This window comes from Sturnus vulgaris, chromosome 7 (genome assembly GCF_052056855.1).
Source record: "Sturnus vulgaris isolate bStuVul1 chromosome 7, bStuVul1.hap1, whole genome shotgun sequence".
Classification (NCBI taxonomy): domain Eukaryota; kingdom Metazoa; phylum Chordata; class Aves; order Passeriformes; family Sturnidae; genus Sturnus; species Sturnus vulgaris.
Genome location: NC_142249.1, coordinates 38,879,839 through 38,889,796, shown reverse-complemented (window position 1 = coordinate 38,889,796; position 9,958 = coordinate 38,879,839).

Here is a 9,958-nt window from a genome sequence, read left to right as displayed (position 1 = left end):
GCCCTGAAATGCTATTCCACAGAGCCGGGAGCACTCCTGTGAAGGGTTAGACAGTCAGGAGAGATCCTCTGCTAAAGCATCTCACAGCTACTCCTTAGAATGCATTCAGTGGAAGGAATACAGATGTCTGGAAGTGTGTATAAAAGGATCTAGCTGATAATGATCAAATGCAATTTAGATATAAAAGCGAGTCTGCAAATGCAAGGGTTATTTTGGAGCCTGGAGCCCTGGGAGCTCCCTGATGCAGAGCCAGGGGTCCAGGAACCCAGTTTGGTGTGGGTCAGCATCACACTTCTTCTGGAGCTGCCACCTAACTCTGCTTCATTCCTCCTCTGCTGTGTCTGGGTAACTGCATCACAAGCTCCTTCCTGCCCTAGATTCAGCTGTGAGTGTTGGTTGAAAATATTTGAGCCTTTTCTGCTCCAACACAAAAAAATTTCCAATATCAAACATCCGGCCTGTCTCCAGGAGCCCTGCTCTTTCTCCTGACATCCTGTGCTGCCATAATCCACAGAGAGGAAAGACAAACCCAACACACACAAGATAACCCCAAATTTGATGATCAGGTGCTAAATTCAGCTGTGGGAGTGAAAAAAAAAGGCAATACTGACATCACCATTCCTTCAGACTCTGCAGCACCAAGAAGTCCAACAGAAAAGCTGGGAAAGGGAATTCTCTTTTCTGACAACCAGCATAAGCCAGCCCAGCAATGGGTTTTATACCCATTCACACTGTATTGACTTTGGCTGGTTTATAGCTAAAGCAATAGTATTTATCCCCATTGCTGAGACACAAAATAATTCCAGGTAGGATTTCACATTAATAATCTGTTCTGTTCAGAATCTAAAACCAGCACAACATAGTTCTGTACCCATTGCTAGTATCAAAAAGGAATGAAGTCAATATTATGTTTATGGCTGTAGTGATAAGAATGTAAGATTAAATTTAAAATTATGGGGCAGAAAATTTGAATTTAAGAAGATTTTTCCTTAAGCCAGCATACATTTATCCCTCACACTGACACAACGGTAATAGCAATTTGACCCACATAACTTTTTTGTTTCTTAAGTTATACTATTACAGACCAATTATACGTTCTTTAAAGAAATGTTATTAATTATTGAAACATTAAAAAGCTGAGGTCATTGTTTTTGTGCACTTAGCATAGCTTTTAAGACAGATTATAGGGAGAGAATCTTTTGGTAGATAGTCTTAAAATATTCACCAGTGCTAGAACAATTTAATGAAATTCACATTTATTTCAAGGATTTTTTTAATTAAATCTATTGGTTGTTGGTATCCGTAAACCCTTAAGAATAAACACCTGCAGTGTTTTATTATGTAAAAAGGTAGTTTAATTGCATCATATTTATCACAGACAAATCAAGCCCTATTCAGAAGATAATAATGACACAGTAATTGGACCAGTAATTGGTTCAGGATGATTCAATATTGTACTAATAATCATAAATACAACTGTCTCCTGCTTTGGTACAAGGCTGACACTGTATTATAGATTGGATTTGGTGCAATAAATATCCATGAACTGGATCCAGTAGTGCCCAGGTCTTTAGTTCAACTGCCTTAGTAAATAACAGGTATGTAATAATGGAGCCTACATGAGCAATCATTGTTTCCTGGAGGGAAACACAGGGAGCACTGCTCCTTTCTGCATCTGGGAAGGGCTGGAAGAGCCATCCTTACAGCAATGCTTCCTTTGGCTCCTTGTCTTAAGCATTTGCCTCAGAGATGATTCCACTCCAAGGAAACCTGGTCATGCTCAGAGCCAGTTGTAAAGTAAACCTGTGTGATGAAAATCTTGCTTTTCTTTGGCTTTTCACTTGTTTGTTTGCATTCCTGACAACTGAAGAAGTGGCATTCTCCAAAGAGGCACAATTTTCCAAAAATGCTCAGCATCTGCCCTCAAACCCTCCAAGGAGAAACAGGAGGATGGGCAAGATAACCCAAAACTGGGCACCCCAAACTCCACAGCAGGCAGGAGATACACACAGTGTGGTTTGTCCCCAGTGGGCCATAGATCTCTGGGGATGGCCACTAATGAGCCCCTGTGGACCACCAGACCCCAGCAAACCCCTGGAATCTCTTATGTTCTAGAAATCTTATGTTCATAGAAATCAATATTGCTTTTCCTTGCTTTAGCTCTGCCTTTTCCCTGCATTTCCTGTACTTTCCCTGTCTGATCCAGAGCACTACCATCCAAAGTGAGGGGTTTTCCTTGTTCCCTGATGCCTGCCTGGCACCATGGCAGTCTTGCTGCAGCATTTTGGCAAGCCATGCTTCCTATTTCAAATGGAAATTATTTTCTCTTATAAAACCTAGGATTTTTTTTTTTTTGCTTAAGAAAGTAATAATGATGATAAAAATAATAATGATAAAAAGACCTTTTTTTGGTTCCTTACTCTCACTGAATGTGACATGTGACACTTAGGTTAGAGCTTCCCAAGAACAGATACTCCAAAATAAAAGTACTTATAAAAAAAGTGCTCATATTCATATTACAGCAGCTAAAAAGAGATGCCAACATTTAAAAGACTCCACAATTTCACCTGGACCTTCAACCACAATTTTCAGAGTGTCCTGATATGATTTGAGCACCTGTTTAGTTTCATGCTATCATGATTTCCTTATCGTGTTAATTGAAGCGTTATTTATGGTACAACATAAATTGGCATAATGGTATCCAGCTCTAATATACTTTTTTTTTGCTCTGTGCGTGAATATAGAATTTTTAAAGAATTTGACAATATAGAAATGAAGTATGGGAATAGAAATTTAAAATATATTGAATTTTTAATTCATTTCCTTTCTTGACTTGTGTGAGGAGGAGGGAGTGGAAATCTAACGGAGCCAACACCAGGGCCTGGTGGCAAAGGGCAGATGGTAAGAGGTGGCAGCCCTGTGGCCAACTGCTTGTTTATGGAGGGTTGATGCAGTGAAACATGGAGCACAAACCCAGTGCCCTGGCATTTGATGACAGCTGTGAAAATCAGCGCTGCCACCCCTGCGTCCAGCACGCGCTCGGCAGACCCGCGGCACGGCTCCCCCGCCTTTCAGAGGGAGCCAAAAGGGAGTGGAGCCTCATTATCCCCAAAACAATGCTCCTTATTCACCAGACACTGAAACTTGCCTCTCATCGGCGCGTTGTACGGCGCGGAGCTGGACTGGAGATAACACAGCCCCTTCATCGCCAGGGCGAGCGCGCAGGGTCCGTGCCCCTGGCTTGGAAGGGTGCCCTCAGCTGATAAGTTGTAAGAATTTACCTTTTCTCCTTTAATTTCTCTGCACTGGAAGGAGGAGCAGCCAGGTACCAGGCCAAGGTGGACATTGTGGTTCTGACACCTGACTGCACATCTCTTGGATGCCCCCATCCCTCTGGCTGACACCCCAAAAAACAGCAGCTGGAGGGAAGGAGGGATGTGAGGAATGCAGGACAACTCTCATTGCAGGAGGCACATGGGGAAACCCTTGAAGATTCTACAGCAGAGCAGCCCTGGCATGGGCACTAAGGCTGAAACCAACCTGTACAAATGGAATTCCATGGCAGAATGACACCAGGGGACCAGCTCCCTCCTGGGGTCAAAGGGAACCCAAGCACACCAGTGAGGTGGTGAACAGGAGAAGGCACACAACACCGAACCATCTCTTCTAATTTTTTTTCCCCTTGCTGCTCCATCCCCAAGCCATTTTTTTTCCCTTTTGCCTGAGTCTCTCTTACCTTAGCCTTGCACAGGGAGGAGGGAAAGGTGAGAAGACAGGAGAGCTATCGCTGTGCACAGCCAGGCAGGCAGGCAGCAGAGGTAGATGAACAGAATGTGTTGAAAGCATCATGATCCAGCGCCAGGAAATAACAGTTAGCATATCCCTGAATGACATTTACAGGAAACCTATGTTTCCTTTTCAGGGCCATAAGCTTCAACAAACTGGTGTGTTCAGTCAGCCCTTCCCCATGTACAGTATGGATGCCACAATTTTCTCAGCATATGCTCAGCTGCGTCCTTCTGATGGCATCCATGTTGGCGCCTTTCCATCTATAGGCATGGAGGGATGTCTTCATCTTCTGCAGGAGTCTGGGGCTACTGCCAAAGGCAGGGATCCAAGCACCGCAGGCAAGGAAAGTGGATCATTTTGGTTCCTGAATAAGGATTAGGCTTTGCAACACCTGAGCAGTGAAAATCCTGCAGAGCCTTGGTGGCCGGAGCCAGGAAACGCCGCGGTTCTGCGGAATATTGCTGAGCCGAGCCCTATTTATCCAAGGTGAATGTTTGCTGAAGAGCAAATTAGAGGAAATTTAGGAAACAAATGGCAAATAGGCAGCCACGTGTAATGTCCATATAAAGGCTTCAATGGGTTTGGCTCTGATGCTTTCTCAACATGGAATAGATAACACCTTCATTATCTTAACTCTCCTCCAGCTCTCACCTAAGGAAAAGCCACACAGTCTTCACTCCAAGAACTCCTTTACTTATTGACACAGAGATCCCTTTGATCTTTTGTTCTCTATGCTGAGGAGCCCAGTTATACACCATCCTAAGTACCAACACTAGTCAAATCCCTTTATTATTTACGTCTTTATTTTTAATCACAAACAGAAATAAAAAAAAATCCTTCCATTTTCCCCCTGAAGCTTATCCATTTCTTGTCTTTTCAGAGTATGGGCCAAAATGTACTTTTCTGACTCGAGAAAGGAGGATTTCACTGAAGTAAACAGGATACCCAGAATTAAGGGCAGGATTTTGTCTACACACTGTTTTATCCAATCTACATTTATCGTCTCTAATGCACTTAGGAGAGAAGAAGGGAATTTATTTGGATATTAAATGGCCCTGGAAATCATTCTCAACAAGGAATAAAACATTCTCTTTACATAAAATCACATTATAGAAAAAGTGTTCAAGTTAATTTAAGGGGAAAATTTAGAAAACAAAAGCCAAGTCACAGCCACACACACACACAAACTCGCCTCCCTCCTGCTTGGGGAAGAGAACTGAAATATTTCCTCTCCTCCTCCCTGGCCAGCTCATTTTACAGAAATGAGAAGGTAACCTTATCGATCAGCAGTGCATAAAAGCCAGGCATACACAAAGCAGGGAGAGGTGGGTGATACAGATGAGAATTAAAAGTGTTTTTATGGCTCTGCACCTGATCAGGAAAAATCTTCTTCAGCTCAAACGCACAAAAGTTGTCCCCTACTCTTAAGCCATTTTTCACCTCTTTCATCAAACGTTCTTTGCCCAAAGAAATGATGACAACACATGGCTAATTAACAACAAAGAATAATTGAACTATGGCTCTAACTATCTACCTTTAAATCAAAGGAAGAAGGCAACCAATACTAAAATTTAATCTGTCCTCTGGGGCTCGAGACAGCTTACAGGTTCAAGTCAGATAGCAAATGTAGCTAAATGGCAGTCAGAAAAGATCATGTGACTGGGGGCTAAAAACTAATTAATCTCCATAAAGCTGTAAGTGAGGTAGGTAAGATGACTTGAAATCTGATTACATTATTGCATTTAAGGAGGGAAAATGCAGCATGTATTTTTCATGTTGATTTTAACCACCTGAGCCCTTAATGACATTTTGTACCTTGAAAGAAAACTCATATTTCATTTATATTTTAAAAGACTTACAAAGACGCTATTGTCATCTGCACAGAATTTACAAATTTAGTCTAAATAACGCTGCTATGAATCACAGGGAGTGCATTTCTAAACTTTTTTTTTTCCTGGTGTCAGCCAGAAAATTCCATGTAACTATGGGAAGCTATAAAGCCAATCATTTAACAAAAGCTGAAATAAATCTAAGGGAAAGAATAATTTTGCTACATACTCAAATAGAGGAGGAAAAAAAGACCCTGCATTCTAACTGACTGCTGAGGATGCATGTGCACTGCTCCTCTGATTTGTTAACAATCTCCAACGCTAAATTTTGAATTAGTGGGAACACAGCATTGATTATGGTTTCTATTATTTATAAATTGCTACACAGAAAAAAAAAAAAAAAAAAAAAGAGAGAAATCGAGAGAAATCCAAGCAAACAAAAAATTCTAGGTGGGTGGGAGAGCTCAATTCAATGAATTTAGTCAAATTATGCATGACATTGACAAACTTAAATGTAATATTTTTAATTATGCAGGACAGATGTTAGAATACAGGATAGGAAAAGAGGAAATGTCCTCAAGTTTCTCCAGAGGAGGTTCAGATTGGATATTAGGAAAAATTTCGGCACTGAAAGGGGGGTTAAGCAATGGAAAATGCTGTCCCAGGGCAGTGGTGGAGTCACCAGCCCTGGAATTGTCCAAAGCAGGAGTAGATGTGGCACTTTGTGACCTGGTTTAGTGGGCATGGGGCTGTTTGGTCAAAGAGTAAAAACTCCATCTTGGAGGTTTTTTTCCAACCTGAATGATTCTAGGAACAGAAAGGAATAGAGAGGGAACAGAAAGCTGCAGCCACGTACGAAGCTGAAACCAAGCCTGAAGTTAATTTTGGAGGTTTTAGTCATGGCTATGGACCACTGTGCATAATCTCTGCTCCTTGTGCAGCAGCATCCATGTTAATATTAAAGACTGGAAAACACCACACACACAAAAAAAATAAAATAAAATAAAATAAAACTAACCTAGAAGCACAGGCATTATCAGACTCAATTACATGTTTTGAAATTCAGTACCAGCAGTACCTGACAGCCTGTGCAGGGGGCTGAGACAGGGACAGTTTTATGTGATAAAAACCTGTACTTTTAAAACGTTCGTAAAATACTTGATATACACTGCTGAACAAGTATATAGTGGCAATAAATAAACAGCATTTAACTTAACAAGCACACGTTTATAGGTATAATAATGGCATTTTGCACTTCTGCAACACCTTTGATCCCAGAATTTCCGAGTTCTTTGCAAGGATTAATTAATTAAGTTTCAACACGCCCCTGCACCAGATGTCATTAAAATACTTTTTCTGGCCTACAAATTCCACAAAAGACACGCTTGTATTTCATATCTTATTGTGCCTCTTACCCAAAACAATTACTTTTCTCCTCACTTGGCTGTGTGGTGGATAGGAAATGATGGAGGGGTCCTGCTGCCCCATTGGGCTGGGAGATTCCCTGGCAACTCTGAGTCTCTTCCTGATGATCAGGAAATTCAGGAGGTTCACACCTGTGTGAATTTGGGGAGTTCATGCCATGCACCCTTCCCTCAAGCAGCTTTGCCCGTCTTGCTCCTAAAGCCTCAAGTTTTCCTTCCTTGCCTCCTGTGTTGCACTTTGCTATGACTGATCTCCCAGAAATGCTCAAGGCTTTTGCAATTTTGCTATTTAGAGTTAAGAAGACATTTTTTCCCACATGGTAAAACTGCCATGTGGCTGCAAAGTGCCCCCACACCACCCCCCCCATCCTTCCCCTGCTTTTTCTCTCAGGAACCAAATCATTACACTTCTTACATCTTTATTCCCAGTTTTGCCAGAACCCAAGATGAATTACAGCTCAAACCCTCCTTGCGAGTGATTTAAGGTAGAGCAACTTGGCAGTAAAACTCGCAGGGTGAGAGCGTGTGTTTGTAAAGTCTGGCACAGATGGATGCACCTCCTTGCATGAACCCTTAGCCTCCATGGGAAAAGGCAGAACATGGGAATCAGCTCCCAAACCTCATCCTCTGCTTATCATGCTTATCTAGAGCTGGCAGTGCATCTTTTCCTGGACTGTGATTAGTGAAAAACTCCCACACAGAGCAAAGTTTGGCTCTATGACTTATTAGACTTAGGAGAAGTCACACAGGCAGCTGAATTAAAGATTTTAGTGCTGCTGGGTTCTTCCTAACATCTCTTTCTCTTTCCTTCTGCTTTAAGGTACCCAATGAGATCACAGTGCTTGTGAGGTTGTTGATTATCTATTATCTGCAGAAAATGGTTGTGTCTCCCGGCCAGCAATCAAATTCAGGCAAAATTTGGTCAATGACTTCAATTACTGGATATGAACATCACCTCTTAAAAACACACCTGATGATATTTTAATGTCACTTATACCAGCCAACCTTAGGCTGTCTCCAGACCTATCTATGTTTTGCCCTGCAAATAAAACATTTATAAGGAGCTTATAAAAATATGGAGACTGACTTTTTAAACAGGCAGATAGTTACAGGACAAGGGGAATGTTTTTGAACTAAAGAGAGGAGATATAGATTAGATGTTAGGAGGAAATTCTTGACTGAAAGGTGTTGGAACAAGTTCCCTGAATTCCTCAAAGCACCAGGAGAAGGATCTCCTTGAGACCCACCAGCCACATACCCTCTGATGGCAAAATAATCCTCCCAGAGGGACAGGTCAGTGGGCTGTGACCACACGTGGTTTGGTGACACATTACACAACTACAGGACATTTTTATCATCCCACTGATAAATCACAGGCTCTCACCAAGCAGGTATGTCCTGACATGTCCTATACAATTATTTCTCAGGGTGTTGTTGGGCACAGTCTGAGAGTTCCCTTTACTTGAAGAGTTTTTTAGGAATGGCTCACCAGAAACCAGTCCCAGAAGTGCTGTGCTACCCTCCAGACGTGGAGCACAGACCACGCCACTGCTCCTTCTTTTGGCAGATGTGCTGTCTGTCAGGAGCTGCAGCTCTCCCTTAGACTCAGCATTTCCTCTGCCACTGTGCTCGCTTATTCAGGCCATAAAGAGCAACTGTGTGACCAGGGGACAGACACAACTCAGCTCAAAGCACGGGTTTGTTTGGCTTTTCTATAGCCCTGTGCCATAATGTTTTGTCACGCCAGGTCTTGTGCCAACTACTTCTGAGAAAAGCCCTGCTGACCAGCACCGAGCAGAGCCTGCTCCTTAAAAAAGGTACTTTGTGCACTCCTTTTTTGAGGAAATTAGTTTCTTCCTTCCACAGTGGAATGAGAGGGAATCTCTAGGCCAGACTTCAGATTCCTGACATAATTCTCCACCTACTCAACAACAGAACGAGCATGTTCCCAACAGAGTTCGAGGATGTTGCAGTTCCATGTTCCTACATGGAGAGTAAGAAAGGCAGGACTTCCCACAAAAGTGTATTTTCCTTAAGAGAAGAGAATCCTTTAAAAATAAACAATTTTTTACCTTTTTCAGGTCACTTAGATAATGTAGCTGAGTCCAGCTGGGCTGAAGAAGTATTTGTACCATACGGACGTTGATACCACAGCTCTGCATGCTTAAATATTTAATTCCACTAAGGTACTGTGCAACCAAAATACCTTGGCTTAATTTAGGTTGCATCTGGAAACATGTCATTTGAGATGCCAGGAGGTAGCTTTCTAATTTTTTTGCTTCTCTCTTCTCACGAATCTACAATTTCTACTCCCAAGTTTAAAGTGTGTAAAAATTCAACTTTTTATTTTTTTAATAGAATGATAATGTTGCAATCCAAGAGTTGGCTCTTCGTCTGAACAGCCCTTGGTTTTATATACTAGAGCCAAAACATTAGATACAAATCTAACTGAAGGCTCTTTAATAAGAAAGATGGCAAGTAAATTCTGGTTTAATATAAAAGCCAATTCAACTATTAATCACGATTGCAGATAATTCCTAATGTGGCATGATATAATTTAATTTCCAAAAACCAGAGGAAGTGACAGCAAGCATTTTCTTGAGCCCACGTAATGATATCATGCAAGGAAGTCCTTTCTAACCACTTCTGTGCACAGGTCATAAATTACCAACCAGACACATAGATCCCCCTTTAATATTTTAAAGTCTCATTTTTTTTGTGTATTCTTTTCTCTTGTTCATGCTTTGTCTTAACAAATACGCCTGGCCATAATGAAAATAAACCTGCTGAAGTCTCTGTGGCCTGAGACAAGCTATAACACATTTCTGCACCACGGGGTGGGCTCATGGGATACCTACTGAGAAAATGCATCCCCCTCTACGCATGCCCAGACTATTAAAATGAATTGACATGTTA